The sequence below is a fragment of the Oenanthe melanoleuca genome, chromosome 12 (genome assembly GCF_029582105.1).
Source record: "Oenanthe melanoleuca isolate GR-GAL-2019-014 chromosome 12, OMel1.0, whole genome shotgun sequence".
In the NCBI taxonomy this organism is placed as follows: Eukaryota; Metazoa; Chordata; class Aves; order Passeriformes; family Muscicapidae; genus Oenanthe; species Oenanthe melanoleuca.
In genome coordinates, this window is record NC_079346.1 from 12,361,706 (window position 1) to 12,379,837 (window position 18,132).

The 18,132-nt window shown below is 37.1% G+C and overlaps 1 protein-coding gene across 2 annotated transcripts in view; it reads left to right on the forward strand.

Moving 5' to 3' along the window:
• The window catches only part of ERC2 (ELKS/RAB6-interacting/CAST family member 2), a 390,835-nt gene that overhangs the window by 323,071 nt on the left and 49,632 nt on the right, over positions 1-18,132 (forward strand). For both annotated transcript variants that reach the window (XM_056501857.1, XM_056501859.1), the window contains one exon: positions 9,940-10,130. The gene's annotated coding sequence lies outside the window, so the exon portion shown is untranslated. The remainder of the gene's footprint in view (positions 1-9,939; positions 10,131-18,132) is intronic.

Here is an 18,132-nt window from a genome sequence, read left to right on the forward strand (position 1 = left end):
ATTAGCTTGATCTTTTAGTTTACTCTGCCTTCTAATCTAGTAAGAAAGATCTAAGCTTTAAAAATAACCCTGAACTGCAGTGACAACCTAAAAGTAGTGTATTGTTAGGGAGAAATTCATTGCTTCCCTTAGGTACTGGCATTTTAAATTTGGAAGTACAGCAAAGTTGTTTATTTTGTACTGTGGACATGACCACTCTGGGTCTCCCTGAGCACCACATTTTCTTTATTTGTTAAGAGATGTTTATTTGTTTCTTTGTTTATTTCTTTCACTTGTTGCTACCTTATAAATTGAAAATGTAACTTCATTTTTGTTTTCATTCTCCCTCTAACATTTCAGTGTACTTCCATCCATTTCAGTCTTTCATCACTCAAATGTGGAACAATGTACCTTCAAATGTGAAAGAAATAACAAAGTCTGGAACAAATTACAAAGTGATGGAGAAGGGAAATGCAGAGCTGTATGGAAATAAGTGCATTAATGCACAGGTTCTGATGCACATGAGTCTGTTTTGAAGGACACTTCATTTTTAGTTTGAGCTTCTGCTTTTAAATTTTACTGTAAAGTGACATAACATTTGCTTGGGTGAGTACTTGAGGAACTTTCAGTGTTAAGAGTGTTCTTCTTGATAGAAATTCCATTGGATTTTGGATTTTGTGCTCTTTCCAGGTTGCAATAAGAAAAACATGGAAGAGATTTTTAATGGAAAAGACCAACACTCAGTGGTTTGCAGCTGGCAATCACAATGATTCTACTGCTGCTTTTATTTTATTAAGTGGAATAGGTCAATTTGCTATCAGAGCTGAGTGTGTTCCTTCTCTGATGAAAGTAAAAATACAGGTCTAGCAAAAAAAAAAAAAAAAAAAAAATTAAATGACCACTAGTTTCTTCTTTTCAATCATTCTGTGAAATGTCTTTTAGCAACTGTCTCATTTTGTGGGATCAAGGAGGACAAGGATGGTTATGGCTCAGCTGGCAAAGGAAAATGCACCTTTTGTCTATAGCACTGACTTCCAGAAGTGATGTTATTCAATGTCTCTTTTAATTATAGATTAAAAAGCATTTACACTATGAAGAAAGTGCAAAAAGGCAGAATTAGGTAGAAAATCTTGTTCAGATGAAAGAAATCATGTTTATAAAACTGGATTTTTGAAAAGGAAAATATTGAAGGGAATAATATACAATGTATTTGAGGGAACAAAGAAGAAATGCAAATTATATGTTTATCCAGCTTATAAATTATGCTATATTGTCCTGTATTTTATTTTTTTAAAGTTAATTCCTTGACCTTTTAAGGTCAATGGGATTTTCACCACTGGTTTGATTGGTACTATTTCACCCTTCATCTGTGAGAAGCAGTTTCTGCTTTTTATTACTATTTCAAAGTGGTATCCTTCCTTTTCTTCTCTTCTCTCACTCCACTTTCCTAAGGATTTATAATCTTTTGCATCAGAAGGAAATCTTTTTCCTGGTACATAGTGTATAGCTGACATCAAGTCCCAAGCAAATATCTGGCTGACCTAATGGGCTGGTTCCAGCAGAGCAGAGGTTTTGAATCTGGACTTCTTGGTTGTTGAGGGTTCAGGATTTTGAATGCTTTTATCCTTTTATTGGTGAATGCACTAAAGTGCATGCAGACAGAGAATGTTAAATTGGCAGTCAGATAAACTTGTTAAAGCAGTGGGAGTTTTTCCTTTCTTTCTACGTGACTTTCTCATCACAGTGGAGTTAAAAGGCAATTAGCCCTTCAGCTCTTTTCTGGCCAGTTTATTGGCATTTTACACACAACTCTTGAATAGACAGTGCCATATTAAAAATTCCAATGAAGCTGGCCTGGGGATAACAGACACTAAATTTCTGGTTAATGTAGGTTTCCTTGAGAGGAACTATTGCCAAAAAGCTGGGGTGAAATTATCTAAAAACAGTACCTATGCTGCATGTACTCATAGTTGATGGAAAATTGTAGTAGTCTTGCTACATGCTGTGTTACATTTCCAGGGAAATATTTTTATAAAGAGTGTTTGATGAAAAAGTTTATTCCTTTAGTAATAACAGGCTACCCACTGTGTTACTTTAGGCAATGAACATGGTGAGTAGAATGAGACATTTTCATCATCACAACAACAATCATACTTGCTTTGCATTTCTGTAGTTTTCGTCTGAGGTTGTTAAAACACTTTACAAACATGAATTGCTCATTTCTTTCAGTATATGAGAAGGTGGGAAATAGATTATTATGTCAAATTTTTGACCAAATGTAGTCCAAACTTGTTTTGTTTTTGTTTGTTTGTTTTGGTTTTTGTTTTTTTTTTTTCTTTTTAGGTTTTTTGTTGTGGACCAAAATAAATACAGATATGATGTGAACTTCTTTTTAATTCAGTCAGGGCCTGTCTGAGCTGCAGAGAGCACCTTCAGTAACTTCAGAAAGATAAAAACTCTGCCATGATGACAGGAGGAGTGTCTGGTCATCAGGAGCAAAACCAGCTCTGGAGCAGGAGTGGTTCTAAGCTTCAGGTGACCTCTGACAGTTTTCTGGGCTGCCAGGAGAAAAGCAATTTTTTCACATCTACTAAGTGAGGAAAATACAAAATACAATTTTATTTTATAGAGATGTGTCAAATATAACATCTTGAAGTCTGTGCAACTGCTTTAAAAATGAAAAGGACTATAAAAACTGAAGAACTTTACACAAGTAAGCCTAACACATCAGAGCAAAAGAAAAAGACATCTGCAACAAAGGCTTTTGAAACTGTGCCCAGTGTCTGTGCACCATCTTTTCCCACACAGATAACAGTGCTCTTCCCCTATCACAAAGAGGAAAGTGCAGTGTTAGTGCTCTAGAGAGATCCAGATCTGGTGATGAGCAGCACAGGGAGGTCCAGAGAGCAAACAGCACTACAGCTTCAGGGAGGTGCCTTGCAAAAGCAGCATTTTAAGAATTTGGTAGTGCTGAAAGCAACTGCATTGTGTAAGGAACATTTGTCCTGTGGACAGAGTGACACAGACCCTGGAGTGAAAAACAACGTGTGATCATTAGCTAGAAATAGCCATAATTTATAGACACCAGGGGGCAGAATTAAGGTTGCAAGGACACCTATAAACCTGGCATTCCCAAGCAGAGGGCTATTTATGTTCAAACTCAAGCACACTTTTAAGTTTAAATATTTGAATGGTATAGAATTCGTTGCAAATGACCTTCTGTTTGTGGAAACAAAAACATTTAAATGCAGTTGAAAGAGAAGTGTGATTGTTCATTTGTTCAAATGTGAATTTAACTAAAAGCTAATTTTAATTAGTTTCAGCTAATGTTCAACACTTTATTGTTTGGGCATAAATTAGTCCAGCTTTCTAAAGGAAAAACATCAAACAAATCCTTTCTTGAAGGTTGGGCCTCTTTTTCTTACTTTCTGAACTGCAGAAAACAGTGTAGATAACTGCAGCTTTTTATTTCCAACCTGACCTTCCACGTTCTGAAACTAATTTGCCATACTGCTTCTCAAAGTCTGCTCAAGGACTTCCTTTAGCAGAATAATGTGGTTCTTATTAAGCACATCCTATAAGACCCAGGAGGATTGCATGCAAAGAAAACAAGACGGAAACACAAATGAATTTCCATCCTCCAGTCAGATATGTGATATTGATGACCAGGGTGCAGATGAAGGATATTGTAAAGAAGGCAAAGGAAAAGAATTAAAGCAAATGTCTGACAAATTGGCTGTCTTCAGATGCAAGGATGACAAGTGGTCTGTGCAGCTCAGTGGAGGACATGGAGGCATCAAGCCAAATTGTTGTGTAGTCAACAAGTCTCTCTGAATCACATGGCTGTGTGTAACCTCTCTTTTAAATGAGGCCTCAGTTTAAATTACATCATCATGAAAGACCTAAAAGCCATGAAGTTCCATGTGTAAGCTGGTCGTTTTGCTTAACTCCAAATGTTTTTCACAGTTATGAATTTTTTACTTTTACAGGAGTAATGAGATATTCTGTTAAAGTGGAACTTCTTTCAGATATTGTTTCCCTAATTTTTAAGCAGAGGCACCAAATACAATTAATTGTGAAAATAGGAGGTTTAACTTCAAATGAGTTTCTTCCTTAATTTATTTTTCAGTGAGGTGACAAAATAATTTCATGCCAGCAAAATTTGATGGAAATATGCACTGAAATAGCTTCAGTGTACTATAATCTCTATAACTTGTGATGTTCTCATTCCAATGTAGCTAAATATAGATTTCAGAGGTTTTACAAGGTTAATGAGGAATCTTTACCCTCTGTACACATCTCAGTGCAAGTGTAATTGAGTGAATTGGCTCCAGAATTATCACTACTTTTTCATTTAATTCTTCAACAAGATGCAGAATTTGGATAATCAGAATTGCAATATGATTTTTCTATTATTCTGTTTTAAATCTGATATTTTCACCATGACTAATCCATGAAATTTGTCAACTTTGTCTGTGATTTACACAAGCTCTATTTATAAAGAGAACTTGTTTGAGTCCTAAGGCATGGAATATTATTTCCCAGCATGCTTTTAGTGACTTTTTACTAACAAGTATAAACAAAATGTGCTCATTGACTGTATTATTATTTCAAGATCAGGAGGTAAAACATGAGGAATGTTGAAGAGTATATTCCCTGCAGCAGTGTATATTAGTCTTAAGCCATTAAGAAGAAAATAGCCTATCATATCAGAGTTGGTAAGGATGGTTGTGATCATGAAGTTTACCTAAAATAATTGGATAACTTGCTTGTAGATTAAAAACATATGTGATTCTTGTATGTCTTTATGCTGAGGCTTTAGAATTAATTGCTGTCAGCATAAACCAGACCAAACAAAAATAGATTTGCATCAATTCTTTGTAATGGGGGAAAAAGAAAGGCTTGAATGACAGTGAAGATAATTCTGTTTTGTATTTGGGGGGAAATGGCTACACAATGTTCACATACAGGAGTGCCATTTACTATATATGGAAAAGAATAAAGATCCTTTATGTAAATGTAATAACAGGCAAGTAATACCTTCAAAGGAAAGAAAAACAGTCTCTTGGGCTCAGAAAGTTCGTCTGCTCCAGCTGTCCTCTCTCACTTGTTGGGGGAAGACATTTGGGGAAAGGCCAAAACACAGATATTCACAAAGCATCCAGTTTTCAGCTCAGCACAATGTCTTAATCAGCTTTTACTGAGCTGCTGTGCCCCACACCAAGCAGGCTGTAAGTGTGCAGCACAGCCATGCCTGTGAATCGCCAGCCCTGATGAGAGCAGGGTGGCTCTGGGCTGCAGAGAGCCCAGCACTGCAGGCAAGGACAGGCAGCATCCCTCCTCCTGCAGCTGAGCAGGAGCTGCTGCGTGCTGGGGCTGTCTCCACATCTTTTCAAATTCAGAGTATATGGTTTTGTGGAAGATCTCCAGAAATCACAGACCCTGGGATGACAGCTGGCCAGCTTGTTCCCACATCCACAGCACAGGCCTGGCCTCTCTGCAGTCTGCTCTCCAGCAGAAGTGGCTGTAGATTATTCACATCAAAACACAGACATCCCCTCATGGTCCCTGGGGTGAAATTCCCTGTGTGGTCAGCTCCTAGGAGAGCTCCTGGCCATGTGGAGAAAGGTCAGGGAATGCATGTCCTCAGGTGTCTTCTGCCACTGCCATGCTGTTCTTATGTGATTGCCCAAGCCCTGGCAGGGGAATTCCATGCCCTGGTGCTTCTGGTTGGCCTTTTCTCTGTCCTGCTTATTCACTGCAGCTCATGTTCTCAGTGCCCAACTTCTCTTAATCTGATTTCTGAATGAAAACAGTCAACTGCACCACGTCAAAATTCTTGTTTCACAATGTCCTAAGACTCTAGGGGAAGTTTGGTCTCTACTCCAGGCTGGAATCTGACCTCAGAATTACAATTTATTTCAGACTGGCAAAAGTATTTAGCCCAAAAGGATATTTTGTGCAGGGCAGAGAAGAACTTAGGGTAGACAGATTAATGTTTTGCACTTCCCTATCTAAAAAAGCAGTTGAATAAATTTTCTTTTAATTGCTCATAGCATAAAATGGAAAATAAGTGGAATCTCAGCCTTTTAAAAGATATTTTTAAAGTAGAAGTGAAAAACAGGTGTTTAGAATTAAAGTCTGATTTAATACCATAAAATTTAGAAAGTGATTTATTGATCATTTTACTTTAGTATCTCAATGTCTCCTTACAAATCCAACTGTTCCCTTCAGAGCCTTGAAACTTGTCTAATACTACTGATATATGCAATTTCTGAATAACCAGTGGGGCTACATGGATTCTGTTGTTCTTTCTGGATCTCCTAGATATTTGGAGCTAATATTTTTATGTGTATTGTCCTAATGTGCACAGAATTGCTTGGGACACACTTGAAGCTTCATCAGACTATGAAAGCTCTTTGTTTAATCTGTTTACTGAATAATTGAGCAAAGACTCCTGTGTTTTCTACATTAGACTCTTACAATTATTGCTGTTAAAGAATTCTGCTCTACATGGTTAACATGATGTGTTTGTATAAGAAAAAATTCTCTCCTGTGTAAATGAGGTCTACAGAATTTGCTTGAATATTTGTTGCTTATGAAAGTTCTACAGCAAGGCCTTTTCCTCAGGCATACATTTATCAGCTGAAATCTCGATTGTTTTGCCTGTATTATGTCACTCACGTCTGGCAAGAGCAGCATCCTGCTGCTTGTGAAGCTGACCTCCTGCTGCTGCTCAGCCACTTGTAGGATTCTATCCCAATTCCTCTAATCCACTCTGTTTCAATAGCACCATATTTGGGCTCCTTCACAGACTCTTTTGCTGCTCTGTTTGGGATGCTCTATGAGCTGAATTAGAATTTTAATGTTCCGTTCAAAACAGAAGGAACCTTTTTGTTAAATGAGAATATAAGGAATAATCTCCTCCAGCCCCTTGGACAGAATCTCTACACATGCTCTGTATTATTTCCCTTCAAACTTTTGTCCAGAAGTTTGGGGCACTATTTCAAGATATTGGTTTACTTTGTGTAAAACAGATCCAATTTGAGGTTTAATGTTGCAATAAGTCCTGCTACCATCCTAAATTGTTTCTTTCCTGTTGTAACTCCTCACTGAGAGTTCAGTGCTCCTTGTTTCCATTATGTCAAGGGTTTACTGAAATCTTTTCAAGCTCCTTGTGCAAGTCAGGCCTAATTAAAGCAGAGCACTGAAAGGACTCCAAAAATGGTGTTAGAAACGACACCAAAGCACAAAGTGCACTGAAGGTATTTTTGCCAACCTTTCAAGAAGTCAGGAAAGATTTTCATATGTTTTCTTTCTGATCCCCACATAAGACAAGGTTTAGAGAGAACAACTTAAAGCTGGATTGGTGTATGTATGTATGTATGCATATATACATATATATATGGAATATATATATAGGGAGTATTTTTTTATATATGGTCTATCTCTTTACCTCACACCTAAGTCTATTAACTTTACTGGATCTATTTGTGGTCAATATAGCAATTGAAAGAAACAGGATAGCAGAACATGATCCTTTTTAATGCAGAGCTCCTGGGTTTATGCTTGCTTTAAGAATTATTCTTTAGATAATGGGATTTAGTTTACCAAAGAATAAATATGTTGTTAAATGATAATGCTAATTTTATTATTTGAACAATGAACACAATGTAATATTTGGACACAATGTAATATTGCATGAGTCTCTCTTGCACAATATGAAAAACCTTGAGAATATAGAGCTTAGCTAAGCATTTAAAGAGAAAAAAGATATTATCGAGGTGAAACATATTTCAACAATTTCATAAAGTGTCTCTCACTTGTACCAAACTTCCTCTCTGAAAAATTCATTTTAGAGCATGTGTCATGTTTGCTTCAGTTGTAACTTTCTGCAGTCCAAAGCTCCCTCTCAGCTGGATCATCATCATCATCATCATCATCAGAAGCCACCTGGTCCAAGACCTGCTGAGGAACCCTGTGAATGGGGTCAGGGATGAGGATGGAAACTGGGAAAGAACAGCTACAGCAATTTGATAAAATTATAAACTTTACAGCTAGAAATGGAACAGAGAAGATAATGAAGAAAACAGGGGAAAAAGGATTCAGAAAGAGGAGGTGAAACAGGGATAGAGGCAGTGAAGTATGGGAGGAAGCAGAGGAAACAATACTGAAAAAAAATAGTGGAAAAAATAAAACTTATTATTTGGTCTCCTTTCTTGCATTTAGCAAGTATCTGTATATATGATTTGTTCACAAATGTGTTAACATTTCTAATGGTAGCCACATAGAGGAAAGATGTTTAACAGCTTTTATCAAGGGATTTAATCTATGGAATACAAAATGAAGAGGTTTGTAAGGGATTCCTCTGTGCAGTATCCGTGTGAAGACTTGTGGTTCTACTGCTCCTTCTCTGTTTGTACTTCAAAATTAATTGAAAGCCTCATTGTTTTGTTTAAACTGTGAAAGCTTCCAAGGTCAATGAGTGAGGTAATTGACCTGCCTGTTGTAGGACAAAAATATGTATGTTAAATTGCATAATTAGTTTTAATTACATAATTATGGTGTTTAATATGGGGGGGGTCAAAGGTTACTATTACATTTAGAAGTCATGGCAAGAAACACAAAAATAAGCAACATACTTTAATTCTGGTTTCTTTGGGTTTTAAAAAAAGGGGTCCACTGTGATCTATCCTTGACCTTGGATATTTGATGATTATACCAAATAATATATTGCTGTTACCCTTTTTGGAACCATAGAGACACCTTTGTAAATGACTAAGTGACTTTACCAAAGACTTCATTTAGGTTCAGAGTACACAAAGGTTAATCAACAGTGGGAACTCAACTGACAGCAATTTAATCTGATTGGGTAAGGTAATTACATGATTACCAAGAGTGTTTATATATGGACAAGGATATTTTTATTGGAAAAAATCCTAATTGCTTTCTTACTGAGAAGAGAACAAAACAAACAAATTTGTTGTTGCAGGTTAAGAGGACATCCTTCGTTCCTTGAAATAGCTGCTTTTCATATTTTAGTGACAAAATGAACACACAATTCTTTGCAAATTTGCACTGGGATTATGTTAGGAGTTCCTCTGTTTCTGAACTTGAAATGATGCCATCAAAATCTTGTTTCATTTAAGCAGCTTGTTGCTCATACATCAATTGTGTGATAGCCTAAAGATGTCACGATGCTTGTAATTAATTATCTCTTTCACTGTGTGTAAACACTGTTGCTTAAATACAGGCTGATTTCACCAAACTTAAAGCTAAAGATCCATTATACTAATGGATATTTCGGGGAAGGAGGGCAGTATTTGTTTTTCATGATGGTTAAAAAAAAAAAAAGAAGGCACTATGTAAAAGATAGGTAGATAAAAGATGGTGTTCCTGAATGCTGGAAGAAAAGGTATCATTCAAGTTCTCTGAATGGTCCTTTAGAAAATGTTCCTTCATTCTATTGACATAGAAGGGAGTGTTGGGAGATGTATCTTCATTAACAAACATTAACCTCTGTGCTTACCTCCTCAAGAGCACTGCAGAATAGAATCCATTTGAATGATAAATATTGGCTTGCTCCAAAACCTGTTTAAGGAATGGACTGGGCCTGGCCCTGGCACTTTTTAGGGCTGTGTCTGAAGCTAGATGCCAAAAAAAAATATATATTGGCACTTACAAGAGTAATTTCATGTGACAGTGGTAACTTTTGAGCACATTCTGCCAGTGGAAATGGGATGCAATCCTCTCAAGACTGATTTCTAAGGACTTGAAAAGTTAATGAGATATATGTTAAGCAAGAAATAAATAAATTTTTGAAATTAAATATAAAATTATGGAAAGAAATTCTGTGATATATTCCATGTTATAAAAATTACATGTTCTCCCTTTTGCTAATTTTTTCTCTTATAAGTGCTTTAGAAAATATTACAATTTTGAATTGTTTTTCTAAACCAGATGATCCAGTCACTGTTGGAGGCACATAGCCACGGCAAAATCTCATGCTGTACATTGATCACCTGTCCAACCTTTGCCTAGAGTGTGATCCCCAGTTCCTTCAAGAGATCCATCTTTACCTGTCTATAAAGAAGAAGAGGAGGAGGGAGACATCTGGGATATTCAAGTATCAAAGTTTAACACCAGAGCAGGTCAAATCTTGATTTCTATTTTTCTCTATATGTGTTGCTAGTTTTGACTCGGGTATTTGGCTGGAGATTTTTTCAGTGATTGTTTGTGGGTGTGTGTACAGTATGCACATATGTACAGTATGGGTGGAAGTTGCTCCAGTGTTAAAGTGTTTTCATTTGGACTGCTCAACTGCTGAAACTGCACATGCATTTTTCATAGTTCTGTGGTGTGAAATTGAACCCAAAGTCACTCTGCTATTGAGGAAGCTGCAAATACTGAGCATGCCTGGGTCTGGACCTCTCCCTTGGACATGTGCTGGCCACAGAGACTGAGATGTGGCAGCTTGTGGCAGCTTGATTAAAACTGTTCCATGTACTCTAGCTGGACCATTCTGTACTTAGCACACAACCAAATCCTGGTCCCCTGCCAGTGTGATCGTGTTTGTTCACTTGTTAAACTTTCTTCTTACTGTTCCTCTCGCCTTTGCAAGAGGGTTTTGATATCCCCAAAAAGCCAAGGTTTCATTTACTGTCCTAAGGACTGCCCCTTCAGGAGTGTAGCACAGCCCACACACAAACCTGGAATATGTCCAACTTGTTCTCTGAGCAGAATGTGAACCCCTGACCTCCTGGGCCTCCGGCAAGAGTGCTGCCTACTGAGCCACCAATACCCAGGCCATCAATAAGTTTTAAATGCCAGTTGCAGACTTCACAGAGATAATGACTTCAGTGTGTAAAGGTTTTGTTGTGGAGGCTGCAGTCTCACACATGGCGTGACAGAGTAAATATGCTAAAACCATAGAGAGCCCTTGCATAACTCCCCTTGATATAACAGTTTTTGTAATATGTTTCAAGGCATGGAATATTATTTAAAGGGACCCTGTTATGTAGGCTTAGGCCCAAAATGAAGCTATTATGAAAAGAATGTTTAGCAAAACCAGAAATATGTCCATGAAATTGTTGGAGTGGGAATTTCAGGGTAACCTTGCTTGGATTTAAAGTTGCCTGCATGACATTGCACTGTTGTGCTAGGGAATGAGAACCAGCAAATGAAAATACTGTTAAGTGAGAATCAGCAACTGAGCAGAATAAAGATGTTAGAAGGCTATTACTGTTGTTATAACTTCTTAAAAATCTTACCTCATCCTGAGAAAGATGAGATGAAAAAATGCATTACAATTTAGTGATTCAAAGCAGCATTATTGACACAGGTAAAACCATGTATTTGCATTTTAATAGTATTTTTAACCTGGGCTCAAGTAAGTAAGTTCTTGTATTTGTTAAATGAAAATGAATATGAAAGAAGTTTCAGGTTTTGGAACATGTCAGTTTGGTTGATGTTTCCTATTTAAAATTTAGCATTAAAGCATACAAGAGATGTTGATGTTTGCAAACAAAGTGTTATTTATAGACCTGGATCAGGAAGGAAAACATGGCCAGATCCAGGCTAAGACTTAGGCTGTTGAAAGGCTGCTAGATAAATTGCATGAACCTTCTGTGGAGCACAGGCCAGGAACCCAGGACTCCTTTTCCCAGCTGAGTGCCCAAATCACTAGGCTACAGACTCTTGCTCCCTCTTGTGTTCTTTCTTCTGCCCAATGAATCTTGAATTATTTTCTGTACAACGAAAGAGAAGGAATGGGAGCAGGGGATTTGGCTCCTGGGATGAGCAGAGCTGCTGCCAGGCTGGGAAGGACTGGAGCTCATGTGCTGGTTTAGAGAGAAATAGCATCTGGAGAATTTTGTAGGGAGCCCACCTGGCTGGTGTTTATAAGGCTGGCTGTGAGAGCACCTGGTGGGTTAAACTCCCAGATCAGCTGTGCAGCTCCCACAGGAACTGAGCTGTGAGATGAAGCACCCTGGCTGAGCAGGTAAACTCTGGCCATGCACAGAGATGCTGCTTCTGGGTCTGGCCTGTGTTGCCATCAAAACCTTTATTGCACCAGGAGCATCTCCAGGATGAAGTAGGGGCCTCCAGATCACCATTTTGGCTACACATGCCTAAATTCTTCTCACAATCCATTTTGAATTCCCATATTTTTGGGCTTTAAGTTAGTTTAATTTAACAAGCTCTTTTGAATGTAGAACTGAGAGGTTTTATAAACCTGTTTTTCAAACAAAAGCTAAGTTTTAAAGAATGTGTTATAATTAGGCAAGATGATAGGAAGAATTTGTGGTTCAAAAGTGCATCAACAGTGAAGAACCAGAGACAAACATAGTGTGTTTTGAAGGTTAAAAAGTGAAATTGCTTTGAACACGTTAATGCTGTTCAGGCAGTTCTGTAGAGCAGTGTGTATTAGATCTGAACTGAGGAATAGCCAGTTAAATTAATTGCATTGCAGTTGTAAAACAAAAGTTTGTCAAAACTACTGACTTAATTCCTAGGCTCTTTTTTTGTCCCATATGTGTGTTTTTATAAAGTCCTGCAGTGCAGCCCTTATTCATGCAAATGTGTTTATCTGCCTCAATGGAATTATTCTGGTGAATAAGTCAATGTCTAAGATCAACTAGGATGAGTCTGGTTTTCCTTTTAACAGAAATGCTAATTTTGAAAATGACATCTCTGCATTATTTTTAGTCTGAAGACCTACAGTCAGTATAAAATTGCAACTGTAGATTTCCATGGTAGTTTTTCTACTATTGTTTCTACCTGTTTAAAACACTGGAGGAATAATGTGATTCATTACACATTACTTTCCTGGCAGTAGATGTAACACTTGGTTTGGTATCCAAATGGGAACTATTCCTGCTTTGTAATATGGTGAATTAGGAGTGGTGGAGGTGGGAATAGAAACTTTTATTCATGACAAGTGGTTGATTTTAAAGACAAGTCTTTTCTGCCTTGCTAGTGTCTATTTTCATTGCAAGGGAACTTTTTATGTAGTAGGAGAACACTCAGAAGTAGGAAGGATGCAGTCTGTACCCAGTTGTTCATGGTTTAGCTGAGTTCCTTTGGCACCATTTATGGCTCCACACACAGGACTTTCACTGTCCCATAATCTGGTTTTAGCAGGGCTTTCCTCAGTGTAACATTAATATCTCTCTTTTCCCATTGAAGAAGTTCAATTGATAAAGACTAATCATATTAATGATTCTGTGTGCATTGGTGTAGGGAATGGTGCTTAGCACAGTGTTGACTTAATTGCTTTAAAGTGGGTGTGTGTTGGTGTGTTAAAGGGGGTCTTTAGATACCACTGCTGTGAATTTGGGATAAATAGCTAAAAATGCACTGTGGTAACCCACATGATGACAGAGAAAGGTAGAGAGGGCTGGATGAAAGCCAGAATGGGAAAACTGAGAAGGAGTGGGGAGGAAAAAAAAATTACTACAGAAAGCTATGAGTTGGTGGAGTGGTAAACTTTGGAGGTGAGTACAGGTCTTTAAAAAAGAATAAATTTTGTATAACTATGGATAAACTATGTTACATGAGTTTGGTTGATTTCAGTCAGTGTAATTTGGGAAGCCCTGCATAAGACAATTGCAATAAGTAAAAGTTGTGATCAATATGCATCTTGATGGAGGCAGTAGTCAAATGCAAGATCAGCTATTGGGGAACAAGCTAAGAAAAACAGACTTGTGGTTCAAATCACATGAAAATTGCTATTTCATTTGGGAAGAGCATACTTCCAAATATTATGGATTGGAGGGTAAATCACTGTAAATATGACTCATATGTTAGTGAAAGTCCACACTAAAGATCTTATCCTCCCAGCTATTAAAATACTCAACTTCATTGTCAGTTAGGAAAAAAAGAGTAGTGTGAATGCTGTTGTGTTTTCCTTGATCAATTTTACAGAAAAATATTTTTAATTTTATTACACATTTTGTTGTTTTTATTTTATAGGAGAGGTTGATTTGTGTAGGATCAGTAGCAATGATTCCTCAGCCTTAAATCACTCGATGTCTTGAGGAGGAAAGGATTACATGGCATGGTCTTGCTGTCCTCTTTTTAGTGTTGCCACAAAGGAAAAAGATTGTTTATGAGCGTCTAAAATTTTCTGTATCTGCTCTTGGAAATACTAAAGCTATAGGGATTTTTCCAAGTTAACAGAGTTTTTAATAGAAATTGCTGCTTTATCAAATCCGAAACCTCTCTCGTGTGAAGGGCAGTTTAAAAAAAATTCCTTTAGAAAACTTTAATTTCAAATAGCAAATAAATAATTTATTGGAAATGGAACTGCACAAAAAGAAACCTTGAGAGAAATCTGCATTACAATACCTAGAGCCTAATAGTTAGGGCATTATCCTTTAAGACATGCGACTTTGGTTCAATTTCCTTTTCTGAATCCAGCTGAATAGAGACTTAAATCCAGCTGAATATCTAATGCATCCAAGGCAACTGTCTTTACCACTGGACTATTGTCTGTAATAGGTTGGGTATCTCTGCTTTTGTGAAAATTGTGAAAGGATTTGTCCTAATACTAACAAGACCTTTCTGAAATCTTCAGAATTCTTATAGGCTGGGAAAGAACCTTTGTGCTTAGCTTTATTCATAACCCCCAGGCTCTGAAGAAATGCCTGTAATAATCATTATTTTATATATTCATACCAGGCAACATTTGTTAATCTGGACTCTAAACTAAATCCCAATCTCAGACTCCATATAGAACTGTATTTCCATGCCTCTGGTTATTCCTGTCAGCTGTCTTGGGTTTCTCTGTTTTTCCTATATCCATTCTTTAAACAGTTGAAACCAAATCTGCCTAAAAGTAGACTTGGGTTATAGCAATGAATTTAATGCCATTTTTCAATGTAACCTTTTGTATTTGCACACTCAGCTTTATTATGATAAGCTAACTCTGTGATCACTGCTGAGGATACTTCTGGTTGAAATATCTACTTAATGAAAAAAAAACCAAAACAACATAACAAATCCAAAACATGTTGAAAGTAATTTGATGTTAGTTAGGATATTGTTTTGGAGTCTGCAGTCATGATGGATTCCATGAAGCCAGAGGAATAGGGTGGCCTGTCAGAGTGTAGGTATTCTTTTGGGATTACCAGAAGGGATCAGTTACCTTGGTAATGTGTCCACCAATATTTATTGTGTCTATTTCTTTACACAGGCTAACAAACATTCATCATGTGGGAATGTTGGTCATGATCAACTTGAGCTGAATTTAAATTGATGACCTAAAGGTTAAAGTCTCTGTATCCCATTACCTCTCCCTTGGGCTGTCCAGTCTCCCTACAAGTGGCTTTAACACCATTTTTAGTTTACCAGTGTCTTTGGAGGAGGAGCACTCTTTAGAAGTGCTGATCTGACAAATACCATGGATGTCCTGTTAAAAAACCCAAACCAAATCCATCTGACTTTTGCAGTTTGTCAATACTTGCTGAAGAGGGTTCTTAACAAGTATTCACTTGCTGGACTAATAACTTCACCAGCCTGTTAGATAGCTTTAATCTGGTCATATGGGAACATAATGCAGTGTAGCAGCCCAGCGAAACATGAAACTATGAGAACAGCTGAATAAATTTAAACACATTTTTGAACATTCTAACCTTTGTCATAAAAATCTGATAATGTAGAAGAAAAACTAATAACACTTGCTTTTGGCTTTGTTATTTGTACAGTAGTTGAGAAGACAACATTTCATGTGGCTGCTGACTTGAAAGCAGTGACAATTTCTAGCACTATTTTTTGCCCCATATGAAGTTTATTCTTTCTCACTCATTAAGGAATGAATCTGGTTTCTGTTTTATTCAATGCTGTATATACATCTCACCCATAAATATTTAAACTGAGTAAATATAGAATCTTAAAGATGGAATATGCTTTCATTCTAAACTGGTGGCCGTGGGGGAAGGTAAAAATATTTTATTCAAAGACCAGTGGTTCCTTTGGATATAGAAAAAAAAAAAAAAGTGTTTTGTGCTTGCTGTAGGGCAGGGAACTTTTTACCAGATTATACCTTTATTGTTATAAAGTTCAGACTATAAAGGATCTATAGGAAAGGGTTTGCAGATACTCACTTCAAAAAACACATGGCTAGTATTCAGCCCCTATATCTGGGGCTAATTTAATTCTTCTTCTCCATTCAAAGTGCCTCTCTCCTGTCTCCAAATGCAGAACAGATTCCCGGGTAATTTTCTTGCTTGGAAGTACCGTCATTTTATTCCTAACTGGGAATAGCATGAAATGGAAATACATTTATGACTCTACTTAAAAACAAACACCAAAGAAAGTAAAAGCAGGGATAATATGAAAGATAGTTCCATAACAAATTGATGCAGAAAATGAAAAATGCAGAAATTTGAAGCATATTGAAAAAAACCAGCTTTTCACTGGGAAGATTTCCTTTAGCAAGCTGATTTTTTTGAAATGGTGTAATGTGGCATACCTAGAGTAGTTAATAAACTGGTAATGCCAATTCATGGTTTTAATTTGATCCAGCAAACAAAGTCCAATGTGTGTCTAGGTATGCAGCAGGCCCAGATCCTGTTCTTAAGATACAACGAAGAGGGTTGCAGAATTAGAGTTTAATTAAACTGAATGTGACTCCTGTGTGATTTACCCACCCTTCTTTCATACATATTGTACAGTCAGAAGTGCTGAGGGATACTGAAGGTTGCATCCTAAGTCCTGCTGAGATTTGCTTGAAAAAGGTTATGCTCTTTGTTATGTTTTGGTGTCTGAGGTTCAAGCTAGTAGGTGGCAAAGGGGTTGGACCAGCCTCTTCCATAAAGTCTGAATCCTTTTGTGGGAATACCTTGTTGAAATGTAAAATCATCTTTGTGTGACAAAGAAAGTAACAAATGTAGGATTTTGTGTTTACAAGGCAAAATCAGATCAAGCCTCAAAACAAACATAAAGTGGATAATATTTTATTATGCATTAGAAATACATAATTAGCTGAATATACATGAATCTCCTTTGGTGATTTTGATGAGGTGACAGAATTGATTTTAAAGGGGAGAAAAAAAAATTTGTCCTTTAATTTATTTTTATGTGTGGACCAAGTACCTGAACTGAACAAGTAGGAAAGACTGGTTTACTAAATTTAGTAAATTCTAATTCTAATTTTTTTTTCCTTGTGAAACAGGAACAGGAGGGACAGGAGGGTAAGAAGGGTAGGAACAGTGTTTTCAACAAGAGTCAGTGCCTCTTGTTGACCTTTTAATGTTAAACCTCTGTTTATGGAGCACAAAGGCAAAAGTTGTATTGATTTCTAAAAGAAAGATTGGGGTATGTTAGTTTTGCCTACTGTAATTAGCATAATAAAGACTTTTTTGATGTAGAGTTTTTTAAACAGCTTGGTTTGGAGCTGCCCTGTCAAGGTCTGCTGGTTGAAGTGTTACAGTATTGAATCCTCAGTTCAAAGATGATTTCTTAGGAGTGTGGCTTTGTTCTCCTGTGCAGACTGACAGATACAGGGAGGACAAAACCTTTTTTTGGTCTTAGATCAATACTGCCATGAACATGCAAATACTTGTGTATGTTACCACAGCTCCCATAGAAGCACCGTTCACATGTTGGGTTTTTCCTCCCACTTTGATTATCTATACTGGCCCACAAATTCAGTCTGTGTTGGCACAGAGCCCTGGAAAATCAAGGCAGACAGAAACTGTCCTGTCATGCCTCTCTGTGCTTTTATTTTCCAGCTCTTCCAACTGTCCTTCTGCTGAAATTCTCCACTTCAACTTTGTGGTTACTCTAAGTACTTCGTTTTCTAAATTTGTTAAGTGAATCTAGACTTCTGAGCTCCAAGTACCATTTTCACATGAACATAAACTTTTTTTTTTTAGCTTTGTGGGCATCTTAACTCTGCTGTGCAGAATGAAGTACAGTCCCTTTCTCTGTAGTTGTAATATACTTCATCAGTTTCCAAAAGACAATAACTAGCTTTATTCCCATTTTATAAGGATTAATTATACTCAGAAAAAGCTCTCAAATAGCAAACAGAAAAGGAAACCAGATGTTGCAGAGTTATTTAACCAGTGTTATTTGCAGACAAATATTTAAGCTATGTGATTTAATTTTTTGTGGAAAAGCTTTAGAAGCTGGCTAGTGACTGAATAA